Below are 23,057 nucleotides of genomic sequence, written 5' to 3' on the forward strand. Positions count from 1 at the left end.
ATATTAAGAGTCATATGCACCGTTTTTTGAAGAAGTTTTGCTATAATCTCAATATGTTTCTTGACCTATAGCTCAGAGGCTAATTTGCCATTTAAGCCATTATTATATAACTATTCTTTTTCTATAATGTCTCACGCTAAATAAAATAATGAATTGACTTAACACAAGACAAGCCACAAGTAAATTTGAGTTAACTGAAGTAAAAAATAGAACAAATACTGAAGAATAAGTTACAATAAAAAGTTAAAAAAAAATCTAAATTACTTTATTCTCTCCCGTGTACAAATTAATCACCGTATAACTCAAATTCTTCTTAGCCCAGACATAATGGGTACAAAAGAACCATCTACAACAAAAACAGATGTTACTTATACCACAGCAAGTGAACTCCCTCACCCAACTATAAGCTTCTTTGATGTTTGCCGTAGATTTTTAAAAATATATATATATATATTCAACCATGATTTTTAAATCAAACAACAATCACTTGCATAGTTTTATCAAATTTTTATCTCAATTGTGTATAGTTTAACTCATCACGATTTAGTTCTTATACTTTATTTTATCGACCTTATAGGTCCCTCTTCATCTATCTTCAGTCTCTGTTTGATTCTAGGGATTTAATAATTTTTTTTAATTTTTGGCCAGCAGGGTTTATCTAACTTATTTATGTTGTTTTTTTAATAACTCAATTTATTTTATCTGATGTAGCACTGAGGGGGCTGCCAACTAAGCATATTTTAACTCTGTTAACCACCATCAGTGCTACCTGGGACGAGTTACTTAATGAAGGAAAGTATAGAGACTGAATCGCGATGAGTTAACCTATATGAATTGAATCACAAACTCAATGAAACTAAGATGAAATAATTAATTTTCCCTCCAACCTTACCGAAATTTAACCATCAGATTCGTGAGTGATTCTTCACCTCCTCAGCATTATGAATGGCACGTTCCAATTCCCATATAGCGTTGGACGAATCTGAGCTACAGGCTGCTTATCTATAGATGCCAAATCTGGAAGAGGAAGAAACCTAATTTGTATAGTCATAGAGCACCAAATCCTTCAAATCTGACATTGTCCCGAGAAAATTGCTACAAGGTTCTAATGGCTGTCTTGTTTGAACACATGCAAGAGCATCAGTTCATTTCTCACCAGCCTTTTTCTCACGGTTATCATCAGCCTAATCAATGGAAGCTTTTTATGAAATTTGGCGCCAGATTTCGTTAACCGTTCCATCTTCTGCCCCATATTGAAAGTAGCGCTTGACCTGAGACCATGAAATTAAGTGAATGTATATTCACAGGAAGGTAAAAATTAAGTTGAAGCAAACAACAAAACCTTCATCAACAACATTTTCCTTTTAAATAGAACACCATTAGTTACAAAATTGCACTGTTCGTGAGCTATGAACAGTTCAACTTATTCTGAAATTTCATGCAATACATGAGACCCCACACTAATTTTTGAAACAATATCAATGAACCACACCAACGGATATAGAGAAAGAAAACACTTTTTGAACAGAGCTTAAATCATCAAACTCAGACCCTAGAGCCAATGATCCCTTCCATACAAAATATTTTGTTTCCTTTTTCATAGATCCTTTAGCTACAAAACAAAGAGATGTAGGGATAGACTCTCACAAACTCTATCACATATCGATATATGATATAAAAAAGTTTCTAATAAACCGCACTATTCATACCATGAACAGTACAACTCATTTCTCAAATTTCGCTTCGCAACACATGAGCCCAAACTAGTTTTTGAAATAACACAATGAATGAACCCTACCACACTGATATAGAACAGAAAAACTTTTTGAATGGAAGCTTAAATGTCCACAGCTCAATGACATCAGAACCAAAAATGTTCACTAAAGACATCTGGAGAAAGACACCTTACCACTGAAATAGAAGATTAACATAATTTAATCCAAAAAGGAAGATTAAAATAATTTGAAATAAGTGATAGTTTAGCAGACAGAAGTTTTAATACTTAAGAAGGCATTGCAAATTCAGATTAACCAAGCAACTTTAGCAGAGAATGGGCACAATAGGAATTGCAGCAAAAAGGGTGACCTTGTGTAATTGGTCAATTAAGCAGCAGAAAATTATCCACAGAAATGTCAATGAATTGTCTTGTCACTAAAACCAATGCATTGCCACAATCAAAAGCCCGGAGGAGTTGAAAAAAAATATCATTGCAAAAAAGGGTGTTCATATCATTTACTCTTTCTGATCCTTTTTATAAGTCATTTTTATGAACTCATCAAAACCAAGGTAATTTACTTAGACTAATAAAATGTCTTAAGAATAAATTACTTTCCAATTTTGTGCCCTAAATATAAAAAATTATATTAGTTACTTTCCACGTCTGGCATAAGAGAGAGTGTGTGGGGGGAAAATCCAAAACAAAGAATAAAAGTAATTGGAGATGTTGTAGAGGTTCTTCAGAAACTAGAACATCATTGCACATCTTGCTTTTCATCTTTTGGGAATACAACACAGGAGGGCAATTTTGGAGATTTCTTTAATAATTGCCCAAAATGAGGGGGGCGACTAATATTAAGGACCAAGCCATGTTCTAGAAGGCAACTTAAAAAAGGAATGGAGGGAGTGAGTCTAGAATAACAGGTTGACCATTTCCCACACTACTACTCTATGATGTAATGAGCCTCTTCCTCATTACATGCATTGCATTTGTCATATTTCAAATAAGCAATCACTTCTATACCTTCCATTTGTAAACCTTACATGTCTTTGTTGAATCATATTAAAACCTTTAGAAAATTACCAACAGGTGGTGCAAGTCATCAGTAGTAACAACTAACTAGTTACAAGATGAACAATAAATATATTATGAAAGCACATCTAACCTTTTTTAGTTCTTTCTGATACTCGAGGATCCGTTTCTGGGCTCACTGCTCTCAAAATACAGACACCAGATATCTACGTTTTATAAGCAGAATCAGAATCAACAAATATTGCCATCTTCGAATAGTCTATGGTGTCTTCAAAGGGCAACTCTATATTGTCACTCACAATCACTGGAACACACAAAGTGACAATAGCATCGAAGAGCCGGCAGGCAGATGGATAGCGCCAGTAGGGTGTAAACAAAACTTTGATGTATGCATTCCTTTTGAAGCTGCCCTCCTATTCTCTGTGGACTGAGTGTCCATGCTTTATTATGACATCTCTTCTTGTTCAAGAATTTGAAAGAGTTTTATCACGAATTTTGCCTCCCTATAAGAGATGATAACATGAAGAAATCAATATTTCAGGGCAAATGTCCAATAAAAGGGCCTGCATCGAAGCAGCTAATCTTCTAATTTGAGCATATATGCAATGAAAAGAATAAGAAGAAAATTATTGTCATGGTACGTGCTATAAAATTTTCACAAAGGGATATACAGATTGAACTGCTTTTTCTTAAATGTGAACTCCCTTTAGATAGATCCTAAATAATAGTACACAACCCTATGGCAACTATAACATCATGTAAATAGCAAGATACATCAGCTTTATGACAATACATGTGGCAAAAAGAAATCAAACCTATGATTAAGGTACTTCTATTACAAAATTAATAACTGAAGCCTGCACATGAATATCAGTAATTTGAGAGGTTTCAATATAAACAGTCATAATATTCAAATCAATATCTACTTGCACAAAGAGTTGGACTTGGATTGATAGGACAGGAAAATATTTGCCTCTGAAGATAAATTTTGAAGGTAGTTACCAAGTAACTAACGTTAATGAAGGATAAGCCAAGGAATTTAACATAGCATTAAAAGCATTGACCATGAATCAAGAATTCTTTTACCGTGTCTGGCAATTTCTTAGGATTCCCACAACAGGAAGAAGGGCAGGTTTTGCCATAAAACAGTTTATGAGTTCTATGAAATCAAGACAGCAGAGTAGATCAATCTTTTTATGAAAGCACATACAAATGTTATGCGGACAAGGGACAAAACGTGGTAGCTTTTATAATTGGAATTCTGCAAATTAGAACAATAACTGTAGACACACAGACATCTATAAGCATGTTTGGGAAACTTGCAAAACCCATTTTCCTCACTTTTGAAATGGCATTTGCATGGCAAATGTGTGTTTGGGAGTTTCCAAACACACTATATGTAGATAGTATATGTCATTAATCAATCTCCAACAACAAGAAGCAATTCTAATACTCTAATTCTAAAACATCCCCATCTTTACATTACTTTCCAAATACAATTTATGAAAATTAAAAGAAGGTTCTGTCTCACTTAGTTTATACTTTGCCAACATAATCATTTGTCATTGGTTTTCATCTTTCGCGCATCCATTAGATGAATCGATACACCACATATTACCAGCTGTGAAATGTCCCTTTGGCATTATAAAATGCCAATGGTGCACGTTATTTATTTTCAATTTTAACCAGTAGAACCAGATCTTCACATCAAACTCAAAACTCTTAGGCTGGTTGCTGAGGAACTAAGAAACAAGCAACAAATTCTTGTACTATTGCAACTGGTTCTGCATCATAAAGTTAACCACCCAAGGTTGGCCGGAAACTCATATGGCGGTTGCTGCCTAAAGGAGTTGATTGTATCACAAGGTAAACCACATACGTCCAAAGATTGTGTAGACAGTTCACCATTTTATTATAAAAAGTTGGCATATCAATGTTTTACTCCTTGAACCTTGGAAAAACAAATAGCGATTTACTATAACTGGGGAAACATTAAAATGGACCATGCCAAATCGCTTATGAGAACACATCAGCTCAAGAACAATCACTTCACAATGTGATAGCTAAGCGACAATTATCAATCCTATTAATCACAAACAAATTTCTAATCCTCATCCTAAAAAGAGAGTAAATGGTACCCGTCAGTCAAATTCATCTGCAATTCTGCATCACATAAACCATAAAGAACTTGCCAAGAAGGTATCTAAACTTCCATAAGAGCTCAAGAACTAACATAACTACAACTGAAAATAGATTAAATGCTCAATGTAAGAGAAATTCATTTGCATCATATATAGACAAGACTGATTATTACCTCTCTTCCGGTATCGGGCACCCATAAAAAACAACAACGTATTGCGATTTCTCAAGTCCACAGCACCCTCGTATGTTCGGAGGCGATGTGAGTATGGTATGAACGACATCCTTAACAAGGGACCCTTGGTCTGGTCTCAAACGCCCAAAATCTGCCACAAGAATATACTATTCTTCACTCTATCCATGACCCGATACAACGCATTCGGATCCGAAGCTATAATCACATGGTCCCTTCCATTGTCCTCTTCCATACTCCTCTCCCCCCACCACTCCACCAACGCTTGCTGATTCTCTGCGTCAATGTAAGTCGGCTTCTCACTGTCCAACTCAGCGGGAACCAAAGTTGGGTTCACGATTAAGCTCAGTGAAGAGAAGAAAGCCACATAGAACAGGTCCGCCTCCTCGGGATCCGATACCCGAACAATGGGCGATCCAACACGCTCGGGTTCGGGTCGGATGAGATCCAAGAAGAGGTACCACTCCGCCATGTGCTGGTGGCCTGGGTACTTGAGAGTGGTCACGTCTTCGACGGCGCGGCCACCACGCAAAAGGAATGGTGCTGGATGACTCCATAGGTGAACCTCGTCGGCAGATCATAGAGGTAGACTTTGACGGGGATTTGCTGGGAAATTCTCGCTGGAATTTTGGCTCAGGGAAACGGCAGAGTCGTCTGAATTGAATGGGAAAGTGGTGTCGAGCTTGGAGGAATCATCAAGAACGGGGGAGAAGGCATTGAAAGAGCGTACACAAACCAGAAAAGGATAAAAGTGAATAAGGTTAGCCTCAGAACCGATCTTCGTGTCAGCACTTGGAATGTTTTAGAAACCAACGAAGAAGAAACAAAGTAGGCATAATTTTTTTGCTTCTGGATCGTTCATCCATGGCTTCTATAAGGGGACGGAATCAACCCTTCTTAGTTTCTTAAACTTTGAATGAATCTTTCTTCGAAAGTAAAGGAATCTCGGCGTCAGCTGAATCTGATTCCGTTCTTGCACAGTACAGACATAAAAAGAATTTGATGAGTTTTTTTTTATATAGATATATATAGATATATATAAAGCAACCATTCATCCATGCAAGTTCGAGATTCGTGTTTAAGTAGACACCACTTAGACATCGATGATGATGATTAGGATTTAAAATAAGCAACTTTTGGAAAGGTTTATGTTTTTGTTTGGTTTTTTTTTTTCCGCGAATAAATTAATCATTTTTTTCTTGCACATTTGACTTGTTTTGGGAATATGATATAAGAAAGCAAATTTTCTGATACCGTGTAACTACGTAACTACTAAGAAAGCAAATGTACGTCAATGTGTTTTTAAAGTGATTTTCTTCCCTTTCCTCCTCATTCAATCTGTCTTAGCGAGTCCCTTTCTTGAGATAAAACTTCAATTTAATTTTGGTTGGCATGCAGCACAATCTCAATTAACTTTTGGTTGGAATATTATTTAAATTAAGATATTTAAAAAAATAGTCTAAATTGATCCTTAATGCGTTGTTTGAACTGAGAGAAAATATGAAAAGAAAGAAAAAATGAGAAGAAAATAGGAGAGAAAATAAATTATCCCCTAATGGATGAGAAAAAAAGTGAGAATAAATAAAAGTTAGAAAGAAAATGAGATGTATAATTTATTACATTTTCCTCCCAACTTTTCTCTTTACAAGCAGAGAATTTTTGAGAGTAAAATATTTTTTTCTCTATCAACCCTCTTCTCTGTCTTGAATAAAATATTTTCTGTCAACTCTCTTCTTTGTCTCTTAACTATTTTTCTGCTAGACCCATCTTCAACCAGGTGACCTCAATGAAGAAAATGATGACGCTGATGAGCCATAGGGTGAGGAAAGGTGAGACATGTGGCAAGTTTGTTAACCTAAATTATATTTTATTTTTTCACATCTAAATACTATGATAATTTGTATTTTTATGTTATTATATTTAATTTTAAAAAGTGCCTACTTTTAATTTTTAAAATATAAAAATAACATATTTTTACAAATAAAGTATTTAATGTTAAAATATATAATATAAATAAATTTTTAATATAATTTCTTCTTTTATTTTATTTTAAAAAGATAATAAACATGATATATAAGGGCATTATAAACATTATGATATTATTTATTTTCTTTCCTCTCTATTTCTTTTGTCCATCCAAATAAGAGGAGTAATAATATTTTCTTTCAGTTTTTTATTCTCTTCAGTTTCTTTTCCTTTTATTTTTTTTCTCTTAACTTTTCTTCACATTCAAATAGAGGGGTAATAGTAGTTTAAGTGATTTTGCATATTCAAGTGCAAAAAAGGTTATGTTTGTGCAGAGGAAAAAAAATCCCCCCCCCACCTTGCCAATTAATGCGTTTGTTTGGAATGCTCCACTTTTAATAATTTTTGTGTCATTATTTCTACATAAAATAAAAACATTTTAATACTTTAGGATGATAAAATAATGCAATTTTACATTTTTTCATTTTTTAAAGACCCTAAAATTTCTTTTTTTTTAATTATCAAAAAAAATGTTTCAAATGCAATTTGGGTATTTGTTCAAAAAAAATGCAATGTTGGGTAATCTGAATTATTTTAATTCATGTCTAAAATTTTTATAAAGTCATTATTTTGAAGTTCATAAATTAAATTCATATTTTCATAACATTTTCAAAAAAGATATCAAAAAAAATTTAAGTGACATTTCTCCCAAAAAAATAAATAAACCTAAAATTTTCAAATTAACATCCTATTAATTTTTTTAGCTCTCAAGCAATCTTTGTTAAATTCAAAATATAGCATTCTATTTTTTTTTTACCAACAAAAATCATTCCATTCATAAAACATCAAAGAAATAATGCAACAAAGTGCAGTACAGAGATAGAAAAAAGATAATAAGCCCCCAAGGCAAATGTCTAGACAAACGAACAAAGACACCCAAAAATAAAGCACAACTTAACCGATTCATTCTTTGCTTGTTGGAGCACAGGGTGCTGAAAGGAAGACCAGAGAAGGCTGAGTCAGTTTGAACAATGGTTGAAAGAAGAGGGAGTGGCATGCTGAGAAGTAAACCAGTAGGATCCACACCCTTTAAGGAAGAGGCTACCAACCAGTCAGTAGCAAAGTTACCTTCATGCTTGACAAATGATAAGGAGATGAACTGTGGGATTATTCAAGCCATGCAAACAGATCACCAAGAGTACTTTGAGTAGACCAAGTGCAGAAAGTGGGGTCTTTCTTTGAGATAAAGCTCTGAATAAATCAAGACAATTAGTTTCTACTATAACCTTTTGGGCGCTATAAAAATAGGCAAGCTGAACAGCTTTCGGCAAGCAAGGAATTTAGTCATAAAAATTGAATCTATTGTCATGGGCTCCCTCCAACCTTGAAGAAAAGTACCATAATGATCTCCACAAATTACTCCTAAAGTAGCTTTACTAGAATATGGGACAAAGGCCCATCACAATTGATTTTTACAGTACCATGTTCAGGTGGAGTCCAACAAATTCATGGATGATCACCAGGTTGTGTTTGGCCTATTAAATTATTAGTGGTTCAATATTCCTCAACGACAACCTTGGTAGTACTAAGAACATGAATTGGGTTAAGAGTAGCAGCATTAAATACTTATACTGATTTGATTTTCCAAATATTCCAACATAAACATGCAATATAAGCTTTCTCATATGCATCAAAGGGATTTTTATTAGACAAAAAGTAACTCTACCAGATCTCAAAAGATGAAACATGCAAAGGGTCAAGGGTGAGGCAAAGAGGGGAGCAAACCAGATGCACTTTACCCAATCACAGAGCAGTAGCATGTGTTCAGTGGTCTCAGGTTGATAACTGCAAAGAGGGCAAAGAGGATTTGACGCACACTTACTAGAGAAAAGAGCATATTTAGTCGCAACAGACAAGTTAAGAGCCCTCCAGGTGAAGTGCTTCACTTTTGGATGGCTTTTTAGTTTCCACGCATGCTTTGATAACGCCATTGGAAATGCTGTAGAAGTACTAGGTGCTGATAAAATAATAGGGTGGGTCCTAGCGTATTCAAGTCTATAGCCAAGCTTAGAAGTATACTTCCTGTTCTTTACGCCTATTGAAAATTGTGTCCTAAAGTCAATCATTATATTATGAACATTATTATTTAATGAATTTCTTTTTTATTATCATATAAATTTCATGTTCATTATGATAACTGTGTTCTTGGACAAACTATAGTGATTATCCTAAATATCCCTAATCAATCATCTATGAAGAATCATAGATGAAACAAGATTAGTATGACTTTAATTAATTATAGAGATATAAATCAAAGTCATAGGCACTTGAAAAGGTACAAGTGTTAGACCAACCAACTATGAGAAAGCTGCATGATACAAGTCATAAGTTTATCTCATATATAACCATGTCACTAAGCCCTTTGACCTGAGATCATCATGGATTCTTATATGATGATCACTGAACTTTGACCTAGTCAAATGTCACCTTTAACCAGGTGATCATAAAGGCTGTAATTAAGTTTAGTGATATTCATGTAGAGGAATATAAGTGATCAAGATGGAATTTGTCCTCACATTAATTGAAAAATATTACTGCGCTCCTCGATAAACAAGGTTGAGAAAATGCATGGCTATACTATAATGGAAATGATTTTTTTCATTATTATAGTCAGTCTACTCAGAGATCAAGAAAGTAATGGTAAAATAAAGAAAAATGATAATTTCATATCTCATACTTGATCGAAATATCACGTGACAAAAGAAATGTGATACAGTTATATAATAGGTTACATTGGATTATCTATCCTTATATGAATTGGATAGTCACAATGTCTTGCTAGAGGCTGATTGTGACTTGTGAGCTAATAGCATTATTAGCCTACTGCCAACTTCATATGGGCCTATAAGGTTATATACAAAAATAGCCCAATTCGAGCTATAATGTTTAAGTTCATAAAATCTTGAATGTGTCTAGATTCAATGAATGTAATGCTTTATCTATGGTGAATAAATTTTATATATATATATATATATATATGTATGTATGTATGTATGTATGTATGTATGAATGTATGTATGTATGTATGTATAAATATTTATTTGATGAATATTTATATATATATGAAATAAAAAATTCAAAATAAAATATTATATATATATATATATATTGTGTGTGTGTATCTATATATATATATATATATATTATTTTATTTTATTATGTTAATTTGAAATCTAGTTTTGTATGATAAATTAAATTTCATAACTAACATGATATGAGAGGATATCATATCAGTTCTATAATTTAAATTTATAAGATAAATTTCAAATAAGATATGATATCATAGATTTAATTTATGAGATAAATTAAATTTTATTTCATTGGATCAAGATTTGATTTTCAAAATAATTATAATTATTTTTTAAAATTCATAAGGGAAGAAAAAAACCCTAATCTATATGATATAGAGAGGGATGAGCTTCCTAAGTGAGAGACAAACTCTTGATAACAAAATTCTTGAGAGCCACGAACATACCTAGAGAAAAAGAAAAGCAATGTTTGATTGAGGCCACAAGATCAGATCTAGTGCTTCTACAAAGATGAATGGACATTGGAAGTGTTAGCACATTGTTCATGCAAGAAAGCCATTTGTGTGGATACCAGTAGAGGGAGTCAATCTCCGTTTCAGCTCTTGAGGTCCAAACACTTGAGGGAAGCTTGAAAGTTTGACATAAAAAAAGTACTTCTTCTATCAACCTTGACTTAAGTGAATTCGATTGGTTTATGATTATGATTGGGGTTTTTAATTTTAATTTTTCACTATGCCCCCTAATCTAACAACACCTATCCATACAACCATAGCAATTAAGATATGAGAAGGGATATGTGTTTTTCTTATGCATGATAAAGTATTCTCAATCATAGTTGACTGAATAGAGTATAGATCCCACATCCCATTATCATGAGATTTGGACTTTTAGGCTGTTATCAACAATAACTTCATCTTTTTTAATAGCCTTGAAATTAGGCAGCTTAGAATTCATGGATCAGTCCATACATTAATATCTTGGCCACTTCCCAATTTAAAACAAATATCCTTTAAAAGTAAGTCTTGACTAGTTAATAGACTAGACCAAGCCCAAGAAGCCTTAGGACCACATTTTACTTACAAGAAGAGCAGGAGGGGAAATAAATGGCTTTAAGAACCTAAACCCACAAGTAAGCCGGGTTGTTAGTCACCCTCCAAGCTGTTTGGGCAAGCAATGCATCATTAAATTTCATAAAATCTCTAAAACCAAGACTCCTTTCTTTCTTAGGAGCACAGAGATTATTCTAAGCTTTCCAATGAATGCCATTTTTAGATTTAGATTGCTCCAAAAAGAAATTATTTCACCAAAATATAGCATTCTATTAGAATCATTTAAATTATTGATAAATTAAAATTCATCTTCATATCCCTTTGACAATTTGAAGATCTTGTTGTTGGGTGATTTATAAGTACCTTTAAAAGCATTTTTTGAGCTTCAATGCATGCTCTAGCCTTAGTGAGTTCCTAAAATCCAACTCACCTAAACTTTTTTGCTTTTAAAAAAATTCATTTCCAATATAATCTCAGAAAAATAGCATTTTAGTTGTGGTAAATAGATTATTTTGTTCAACTACTATCATCTAAGTGTCTTGAAAAAAAGAAATTACTGAATGTGGAGAATAAGGAATGTAAATCAAATCTCTTTTTTTTTCATAGAAAAAAGTTTATGTAAGTGGGGTTTTAGGGCCTCACTGGAACAGGACATGCCTCCAAACTCAATGAGTATTTAAAAAGTTACTTAAAGATTGCCCACTAATAATGTTCTCACATTGACAGTAGCATATGATCCCACAACCTTGTGGATTATAGGCTAGATCTTTACCAACTGGACAAATCTTTATTAGTAAATCAGATATATTTTGATCATGTAAATATTAGATATTGTGTTTTAGGGCTTTCACAAGTTCTTGGCCTAGTATAGGTAAATATATAGAGATGTGTGTGTGATGTTCTCATTGCACATAGGGCTGTGCAAAAACTAGATAGTTCGGTACTAGACTATTGAGAATAGTCTCCCAATCATATAGACCTAGTCAGGTCCAGCTTGATTTCAAGCTTGTTTAAACCAGGTCAAACCATGGATTAAAGTTGATAATTTAGCCCGAGCTTGATGGGCTAACTCAAAAAAAGTTTAGGCCAAGCTTTGTACTTCTGAAAAAATCAATACTTCACACTTATTTGGGCTATAAGCACAAATAAAAAAATATAATATATAATAAATATTAATTAATTGAATAAGCCTGAATAACCAAATAAAAAATGTATAATGCATAATGAAAATTAATTAATTGAGAATGCCCAGATACCCAAATAAAAAAAATATAATATATAATAAATATTAATTAATTCTTTAAGTTTTAAGTCATGTTATACTAAAGTAACATATATTTCAATGCATTATTATGGACTTTTTTTAAAATTAAAAATATTTATATTTTAATATTTTTATTATTTTTAATCTTTAAAATATCTCAAATAATATAAAATATATTTTAATATTTATTTTTAGATTTTAAGACCCACATATTTTTTAAAAAAATTTTGTGTCCTATACATTGTTTAAGTATCCAAAAAATATATTTTATATTTTTTATAAAATAAAACAATTAATTTTAAATAAAAAATTAAATTAAAAATAATTTAAAAAATAAAATGTGGGTATTCAAGCTATTCGAAGTCTAAAGAAATTTGGGCTAGGCTTGGCCATTCAAGGTCTTCAATAGTTTAGGCTCGTTTGGGTAGTCCGAATAAGCTTAGCTTGCCCAATTCCTAACTCTACCACAAGTTGCCTAACTTAGTATTTTCCATGAAAGAGACAAGGCTTTGGGTTAAGCTAAAATCTCTCATATTTGTCCTTTATTCAACCCTAATTTTGCATATTGAACCCATTTTTCTCATTACCAAATAACATGATATATTCAGTACAGGCTTCACATTTCTCAGTCATTTAAACATGGGATCATGAACAGGTTATCATTAGGCCTAAAAACCTTAGTTTATTTTTAGTGTTGATCTTTTACCCATATTTAGATATCTTTCATGATTCAACATGTCACTCATATGTAGGGTTATGAAGTTAGTTCAACATAGCACTTACTATACATCAATCTTGTTGACTTTATCTCTATACTTCTTGACAATCAATAGCAGCCATGATGTTCTACTCTCTTGATTCAACACCTTCTATCCTTCTTCATGGCATTTATGCCTTGTGATCCTCATTTGCTTGCTTCTTGGTTCATCATTCTTGGTAACTTCTAATAAAGCTTTTGTAACATCCTAAGATTTTTTAAATGAAAATTAATTAATTTAATCAAGGGTAGATCAGGAATTTGGATTATTTAATAGTGGAAATTACTATTGGGCTTATTAGATGTTTGGGCATGCTTAAAATTTGGCTAATGGAGATATTTGGGCCACATCAGGCACAATACAACCCATTATTTTATTCGTCGTGAGACATTGCACAATCCACCACAGTAGATGGTTGAAATCTGATTAAATCAAATCTCATGAGATAGCAAAAAGTAGGAGAGAATGAAGGAGATCATTTATTGGATTGTAAATTTATGAAAATTGATTATTAATGACAAAGAAAATATTGTTGGAATGCAAATTAATCTTTTATTGGCGATCTTTAGAAAGAGGAGGCGTAAGGCTGCCCATATTAGTCCAAATAATAAAGATTACTGAATTTGTCAAATTACACGAATAAGGATCCTAAGTTTTTTATTTTCATAATTTAAAATACTTCTATACACTTTCAAAAATTATAAATAAGAGTTTAAAAAATGTGCAAAAGCATCGGATTCCAAAACAGGAAGAACATTTACAAAAGAGAACAAGAGTTCATTATTTGAAAAAAATGACACATGCATCATGGCTTACTGCAAGTGTGTCATGGCGTATTGCCTTTGTGCCATGCACCATAGTGCATTGCACTTGTTTGATAGCAAAATCAAATGAAAACACTCAAAATGAACTTCTAATGTGTCTCAATTCTCCGTTCGACATCCTATTAAGATAATCTAAGTGTCTACAGAGAACTTTATTCTAACTCTAGCTAATGATACAAGTTTCACAATCAAATTATTTTTCTACCAAAAGTTGAACACTCTTTTCAATTCTCACTCCTTTTTTTACAAAACTCTCAACTAGGTTGTCCAAACTCCAACACATGTGCCAAAAGTCTATACCAACTTTTAGACCATACTCAATAGACCATTTTGGACTCATGCAACATACCACAACTAAATCAACACACATATATCATAAATCCAACACTCAACCCCTCAATCCACAAAACATAAGGCAGAATCATCTGTCTCAACTAGGTGTTACATTATGTTTAACATCCTTACAGTTTGTTTCCTTGTTTATTTGTAAAAGCATTTATTTCTTCCAATTGTAGAATAGGAATATTCAGAATAAATTGGTTCAGCAACAAGTATCATTAAGAAGTTCAATAGCAACATCATGTTGCAATTTTCATTTCGGATATAATGTTTTAGATGCATAGAAGCATAAAGTTTTGTCTGAAGATAAGGGAAAAAAAGTTTAAATCAAGAAACTCTTGCAGATACAACTCACGTATATCATAACTCAAGTGAGCTATAAGGATATGCTAGCGAAAGGATTCTCCTAAGTGTATGTTTGGATTAAAAAATTTACAACTAAGGGTAGTATTCAACTGAGGTTAGCAAATTGAGGTTAGAAAAAAAGTAACATGATTTATGTTTGGATACTTTTTAAAAAAAAAGTCAATTAGATAAACTGAAATTTATTTGGATGATTTGATTCAAAAGCTAGTTGAGATATTTAATGATAAAAATTAACATAAATTTTCTTGTGTATATTTTTGTTATTAATTAATAAGTAAAAAATATTAAAGTTAAAATTACAATTATTGAGAAAAAATCTTAATATTTAAATAGTTATAATTAAATAATAAAATTCACCATAAAACATAGGTATTCTAAAAACAATTTTTTTCTTAAGGAAATGGCCTCCATTCCCATTCTCTCTTTCATCCATTACCTTCTTTCTCAATGATTGCTAATTTCTTGCCACAATTCCTTATTCTAATCGCTAACTAAATATTTCAAGTCCTCATATACCATACTTCATACACTGTAAGCAAGCATCATTCCTCTGCCATCTTCAATTCAAGATCCTACTAGCACATGCACTTGAATTTGATATGAGCAACACTAAAGGCGGGGAAGGAGATGATGAAGAAGCTTACTTGGCAAGGAGAAGAATGGATGACGGTGACCATATTCTCGAGGCAGGGACAATATTGATGTAAGAAGAAGGGATGACGACCAATAAGAATCAACGCATACAACATACAGTCGAGATCAGAATACAGCAGCAACAGTGGCAACGATCTCATGTCAAATTTTGGTGGAGCAAAGGAGAAGGACATGAAGATAATACAATAAAGGACTAAAGGAGATTTATCTCAACCACACTCTCAACGCAAGAAGAAGGGACGACGACAAGCAATAACCAACACAAGCAACACACATGTTTCAGATAGGCCGACAGGGGTAATCTCAGGTCAGATTTGGCAAAGTAAAGGAGAAGGAGGCAAAGATAATACAATGAAGCAGAGAAAGGATTTGGGTAAGGAAGACAATGAAGAGAGAGAAGCTAATAAAAATTTAAAAACCATTAAATTCTTCCAAACATTCACCACCTACCTAATGTAACATTGAAAAGTTAGAGCTAGCAGCTTTTTGAAAAATGCTCATTTAGGTCCCAACCTTAGTTGTTATTTTTTTTAATCCAAACAAGAATTAATTGGCTTTTAACATTTCAATCTAGGTTTGGGTCATCCCAACCTAATTTAAGATGTTATCCAAACACATACTAAAAGATTGAATGGAAATGTAATTGCCTCATTACAATCTACTTATCAATTTGTGCATTTACATGGAGACATGTTCTAGTTATCAATGTTGTCTAGAGAGTTTGTAAATATAAAATGACTAGTATTAATTGTGGATTTAATGTATTTATCAATATGATATGTTTTACAAGAAATGTTAAAAAAATTTCTTGAAACTTATGTACCTACTAGCTAACATCATTAGCTTGTTTGAGTACTTTTCATGTAAAACATTTAAATGAGCATCATTTATAGCTAAATATAACTTGATATACATGAAAAATATATTGTAAGCCAAGTATTCCTAATCTTTCATGATAACTATCAATAATTACATGCAATACAAACAATTACATGATAATTATTAACAATTACATGTAATTTTAACAAATAGAAGGAACATAAATGATAGTGACTCTAGATTTCATGAAAACTATAAAGAACAACATGAAAAACTAACTTCAAGATTATACATTACATTAACTAGGCCTATCCTTTCTTGATAATTACAAACAATTACATGTAATTTGAACACACAGAGGGACCGTAAATGATAGTGAATTTTGATTACATGATAACTACTAAGAATAACATGAAAACTAACTTCAAGATGATTATTTACCTACTGGCTACCATCACTAGCTTGTTTGAGTATTTTTCATGTAAGACATTTAAATGAGCATCATTTATAGTTAAATATGACTTGATATACATAAAAAATATATAAACTAGGAGGACTTATTGTAAGCTAAGGATTCCCAATCTTTCATGATAATTTCAATAATAACATGCAATTACAAACAATTACATGATACTTATTACCAATTACGTGTAATCTTAACAAACAGAGGGCACATAAATGACAGTGACTCTAGATTTCATGAAAACTATGAAGAATAACATGAAAAACTAACTTCAAGATTATATGTTACATTAACTAGGTCCATAACTATTACAAACAATTACATGTAATTTGAACATAGAAAGGGCACGTAAATGACCAATGAACATAGAAAGGGCACGTAAATGACCAATGAACCTAGATTACATCATAACTATGAACAATAATGTAATATTCTCACTCCACTAAACACAATTAACTAATAAAACTCATAGTAATCAAAGAATTAAACCAAAAAGTGATTATCAAGGTTTAATTCAAAAGTAAGGGATCCCAAGTTTTTTAAATAACAATGAGTTTAAATTAATCAAAATCCTTCATATCAGAGTTGAATAAGTTTCGGAAGCATAGGATATCTCAGAGGAGTGAAAGGAGTCGAAAACGATTGAAAAACAAAACTTGTGCTGTGTTACAGGGTAATGCACCAAAGCTCATGCATGCTACGCCACGGCGTGTTGCTTTCTAAGCCATATGCCGCGACTCAAGTGCCATGCATCGTGGCATGTTGCACGAAAAATTAGCAAATTCTACTGTCATTTGACAACAAAATCGGGAAACTTTTGACTCGCCCCAATTCTCCATCTGACATCCGAATGATATGATCTAGGTGTTTATAAAAAGATCTTTACATAAACTAGCTAATGGTATGGGTTTTACTTCCAAAATAAGTCACACCAAGAAGTTAGACACCCAAACACATTTTAACTACTTTTCACAACTTTCACATAAAATGGGTGTCCAAAACTCTCAAAATATCCTAAAAGCCTTTTCTAACACCTGGACCGTGTCCATTAGACTTAGGACTACTAATACAACATGTCACAAGCATTAAAACAATAATATAACAAAAATTTACTCCTCAACCCTATTTTACCAAAAATAAAGGGGGAGGTAAATTGTCATTGTATTGCACTCAAATCATTCAAAACATGTTCAAATCTTCATTTTTACACTTATACTAGTATTTTGGTCTTATAAATATATATATATATATATCAACATACACAAAGACTCAGGGCCCAAAATATAAATCTAACATTCCCAACAACAAAATAGTGCAAATGTGATGGCATGTATTCTAGAATTAGCAAACATATACTATTACACAAAATAAACTACACTAGAGGCATACATAAAGGAATATGCTAATTCGTAACTTCTTTAGCCTTCTCCCTCTCAGTACCAGAGTTAAAGCTTGAAAAGTGTTAAATGAAAGGGGTGAGTCTAGCCACTCAATAACTAAGGTAGAACCTACCTTATGCAGTTATATATCATTCAAAAACCAAGTACATGCATAAGAAACTAAGTAAGTAAAACATGCTCACACATGTCATAACTCATTATTTCATATTTAGTAACTTCTTTTTTTCCTATATACTAGGTATATTGTCACCATATTCTCAGATATGTGACCATGATCCATTATTCACGTGACTTGTCACAACTCAATAAGTGTGACACGTCATATATTTACTTATCTAGGAAATAATCAACTAATCTTATATCCTCCTTATTTCCTCAAACTAAAACCATGAGTTATAACACTAATAAGGGCTCCGTTCATGTGATTGGACTACCCAAGCTCACCAATCATAAGGTGTAAACCGACCAAAGATAACAAAACTCACTCTTGGACCATGATTTCTCTCATTCTCGAATCTCTGAGGTGTCTCATACCCTAGGCTATTCTCCTTATTGAACCGATGGAGATAGCTAGGTTTTAATCTCTCGACAAATTGTGAGACAATTTCTCAACAAACTATAGGATAAGGCTATACCCCCATGTACCGGAGGATAGCCTAAATACCATATAAATTTTCTCTACTCTAATCCCTAGGCAAACTCCCGCCTACTGATTATGTCATAGATAATACTCACTCTTTTCACTTTTTTCCTTTACTCATTATCAGAATCAACACATTGGGCTCATGACCAAGTGCCACCCAAGTGTACATCAATTTTTTATCTTTCACTAATATCACACACACCTACTGTTCAATCACAATTGCTTATCTTTATCAAATCAATCAATTACTACTCATTTACAACACACCATCACATTTGTCTTTCTAAAGACATATGTATATTCATAGTTCAAAAACATCTTGATTTGATATTTGCATTTCAAACCACAATAACATTATATACATTAAATTTTTATACACTCATTGAACTAATACATGGTTTCACATTAAAAATGAAACACATGCATGTAACATTTACAATTCACATTTAATAATTAATTAACAATTAATTAACATATAATTATCTAAAGTAGGGTTCCCCCAGTTATCTCATACCTTTGAGAAGTCAAAGGTTTATTCCTTAATCTACTAGCTTCCAAACTTGAATTTTTCGATCCAATAAATGACTAAGAGCTAAAAACTACAATTAACCAAGTTGAATTTCATCAACATTACCAATTCAAGCATTTAAACCCTCAATCCTCTACTTCTAAATTGTCCAATATTCCCTCTGCATGAGTTTGAGCTTATCCATTAGGTTTATTATCTATCTTTAATCCCCAATAGCATTAATGAACTATTAAATTCCCATTAATGGCATCACAATCTTCCAACCATCCATAATAAATTAGATTTTTGGATATTAATGGTGTCCAATAACCCAAGACACCAAAAATTCATTATACTAGATTTAAATACTCTAATATACTTCTATTAATTCCATTTGAGTCAATAAATTTGGACCCATAAGTCATAGATTGAAAATCCACTTCCACTATCAAACCTTGACTATAAACTCATAAATGTGAAAGAGATGGGGAGCTTAATGAGTGTGATACTTATCTTGGGTGTTTCTAGCCTCCAAAATACTCCTAATGTCATCCACAAGAAAACCCTAGTAAAGCATTGGCGCGTCTCTCCATTTTCTCTTTTCTCTTCTTTCTTTTTCTGTCTCATTTTCACAACTAATATTTGCATAAAATGGCCATGAGCCACAGTGGAAGCATGATATGCCATGGTGCATGGCACAAAAAGGTCCTCTCTCACATCAAAAGTGTATGTGCATCGTAGTGGACTATCTCCATGTCGCGGCATATGTCACAGCAACATCAACTCTTCCTTTTCTTCCCCTTTTGATGCCCGAGTGGCCCGCCTTGGTACCGAACCCATGATTAGGGTTAAAATACAATTAGATATGCTTATTAGACCTCCCTAGCCACACACCATCTCAACTTATTTAATTACCCTAATTATATTTAATTAATTAGGTGATTAAAAACTGGGATGTTATAAATAACATGAAAATTCACAAAACAAAATGAACAAAAATGTCACTGCCTAACCTTCGCACCTCAAGGCTATCCCCTTACACGTTGCACCCTGAACCCACACCCTTACACCCTAAGCCTATGTCCTTGATCCTTATACCTGAAGCTTATGTTCTTGCACCTTAAGTCAAAACCTTCACACCTTAAGCCATAACTCTTGCACCCTAAGTTGCTATCACATTGCATCTTGCACCTTAAGCCTATTATCTTTTTCCTTGCATCCTAAGCCAATATTCTTGCACCCTGAGCCTATTCCCTCACATACCTTGCACCCTAAGCTTATCCCCTTATCCCCTTACACCTTAAACTTATCCTTTTGCACCTTGCACCCTAAGCCTTTCCTATTGCACCTTGCAACCTCAGCTTATCCTCTTACACCTTACACCTTAAGCCAAAACCTTTGCATCATAAGTTGAAACTCTTGCACTCTAAGCCAAAATTCTTGCACCTTAATTCCCCTTACACCTTGCACTATAAGCCAAAAACCCTTACATCCTAAACCTATCCCCTTGCATCTTGTGCCTTAAGCCTATCCCCTTGCATCCTAAGCCTATGCCATTGCACACAGAGCCTATAACCTTGTACCGTGAGCCTATAGATATTGTTTACATGTAAATATATGTTTTTCATGTAAAAGTCATGTGCTCATTTCAATTTATTAGCATCACCAAGAAGTTGCTCTTTGATTTCCATGAAAGCCTACTGAATAACATATAAGTATTGACAACGAGGGATCATATGTCCTTTATTTTCATGAAAACATATTGAGTAACATGTAATTATTGACAATATTGATATGTTGACTACTAAAGTCCACAAAAAGGAAAACAAAAGTAACAAAAGCTAATAATCGCCTAAGATTTTACAGACTCAAACCAAACACCTATTCATAAGCTAGTTATATCTTCCTTTGCATTCAAATCACTAGCGCTTCGATTGACAACATCTGGCAAGATTCGAATGTCCACAATCTCCTATTGAACATTCTCCGAGTAAAGCCAAAGTCTCTCATCTTCTTAAAGAAAGAGAAAGCTTCTTCTGTGATACTTTGTAAGTTTTCTCTACAATTTTATGACTTTTTTCAGGTGAAGATTTTTCTGGAAGAGAAACAAGCTGCAACTTGTGTTACATCTAATAAAAGTTGAATAAACTAACATTGATTTGTTTCCCAATTTGCTTGTGATCTTTGTAGCTCTACTTTAGGCTTTTCATTTTCTTTCTTCAGCCCTTCCTTGAAAGGCAAGTCGGGATAAAAACAGGAAAGAGTTTTTTCAGCACTGCATCATCTTCTTTGTCAGGATCAGGTTTCATGATAATAGTCTTCACCTTTTCAACTTCATCATCTAATGTGTATTCACATTGATCTCTTTGAATAACGTCAAGTCTCCCCTAAAAATTTAAGAGAAGCAGCAGATTATTGAAAACTTTGTGGCCACATTTACAATTGCATATGCTACGATGATAATAATAGCATTAAACAGACCGAACATCTTGTAGATGATAAGAAACTTCCAAATTTTGTTTAGCTCAGATGCAAAGTATAGGGACACGTCATGGTACGATGAGAGTTTAATCAAGACATATTAAAAGACAACTTCTAATTGAGAAATCTTCAAGAAATATGGAAAACTAATATTCTACATACTTAGCATGCTTCAAATCTTACTCAGTAGCAACTAATATCAAAATATACAACATGATGTGGTTGGTTGACTGCACACATTCCGGCATACAACCTGCCAGCATAGGTCCCTAATTTTCAAAAGCCTTCTTATTTGAACTTTCATCCCATGAAACTAATATTTCAGGTGGCAGTGGTGACAAATCACAAAAGAACAAGTTTGAGCCTTAAGGCAATTTAATTCTGGTCACCCAAGTATCCCACCATTTGAAATCAGTTCCAGCAGCAAAATCAGAATTGCAGAGGCTTTTATCAAATTTATGAACTACCCAAAAATACAGGACAATGGTTTAGCAATGTAACATAACTCGAAGAGCTACAGAGTGACCAACAAAGATGACACAAGGAGATATCGAAATCGAGGTACATGAGATGATCAAGAGCGTAGAGGGCAGAGCAGGTAGCTCGGAGAAGGAGAAGCCATGGTTCTGTGAACTAGACAGTGGCTGACCAACGAGGAAGCCGAGAGAAGGGGGAAACGACGAAGCTTTAAATCAATGGAGGGAAGCAAGGGCAAGAACCAAGACCAGCAGCTTCACTTTGTTCGCCGGCAAGATTGTGGTTGAGGGATTGAAAGAGGGAGAGGCAGTAGGTGTGATGGAATGGACGCATGGCTATGGCAAAGAGGAAGGAGGCGACGGGGAAGCAAAGTGGAGGGAAGCAGGTGGGGCTCGAGTTACAGGCAGTGGTGGGGATAGATCAGAGTTGTGACGGATGGGGATGGAGGGAACAAGCCTCAGAAGGTGAACGGCGGTGGAGGCGAGGGCTATGGTGGAGAGTAGAGAGTGGAGGTGGAAGTCGCGGAGAGACGAAGGACCAAGTCGCAAGTCTTACACCGGAAATCGTCTTGCCTGGAATGCGATTGAATGGCCTCGGCCTTGTTTTTCCCCAACAACAAAGGCCATTTTGTTCCATTCATGCAATTTTTTTTTATTACTTTAATGTTTCTTAAATTTGGTTTCCTTTCAACCAGGAATTTTCTAGCAATTCTTCTTTATTTTTGTGTGGCTATATACTGCTATCTTAACCCCTACTCCTCTACTCTTGCAGCAACGTCTTGTTCTTCTCCCAACTTGTAGGTATGGCAATGTATCACCCACTTATTCAAGCCTCCATGTTAATTGTTAGTACGTCCTCCTCTCGTTAAAAAATATAA

The 23,057-nt window shown here is 33.5% G+C and overlaps 1 long non-coding RNA gene and 1 pseudogene across 1 annotated transcript; both read right to left on the minus strand.

Moving 5' to 3' along the window:
- Window positions 1-925: 925 nt before the first annotated feature.
- On the minus strand, window positions 926-9,037 carry LOC129307005 (probable arabinosyltransferase ARAD1; annotated as a pseudogene).
- An 11,901-nt stretch (window positions 9,038-20,938) lies between these two features.
- Window positions 20,939-22,795, minus strand: LOC129304419 (uncharacterized). Its single transcript, XR_008591689.1, has 2 exons — window positions 22,106-22,795; window positions 20,939-21,609 (listed from the first exon to the last, which is right to left on the minus strand). It is a non-coding gene; the product is annotated as an uncharacterized LOC129304419 (long non-coding RNA).
- Between the last annotated feature and the right edge of the window lie 262 nt (window positions 22,796-23,057).

Source organism: Prosopis cineraria, unplaced genomic scaffold, assembly GCF_029017545.1.
Source record: "Prosopis cineraria cultivar Desert tree isolate PC_DT_omini unplaced genomic scaffold, ASM2901754v1 PC3, whole genome shotgun sequence".
Lineage (NCBI taxonomy): Eukaryota > Viridiplantae > Streptophyta > Magnoliopsida > Fabales > Fabaceae > Prosopis > Prosopis cineraria.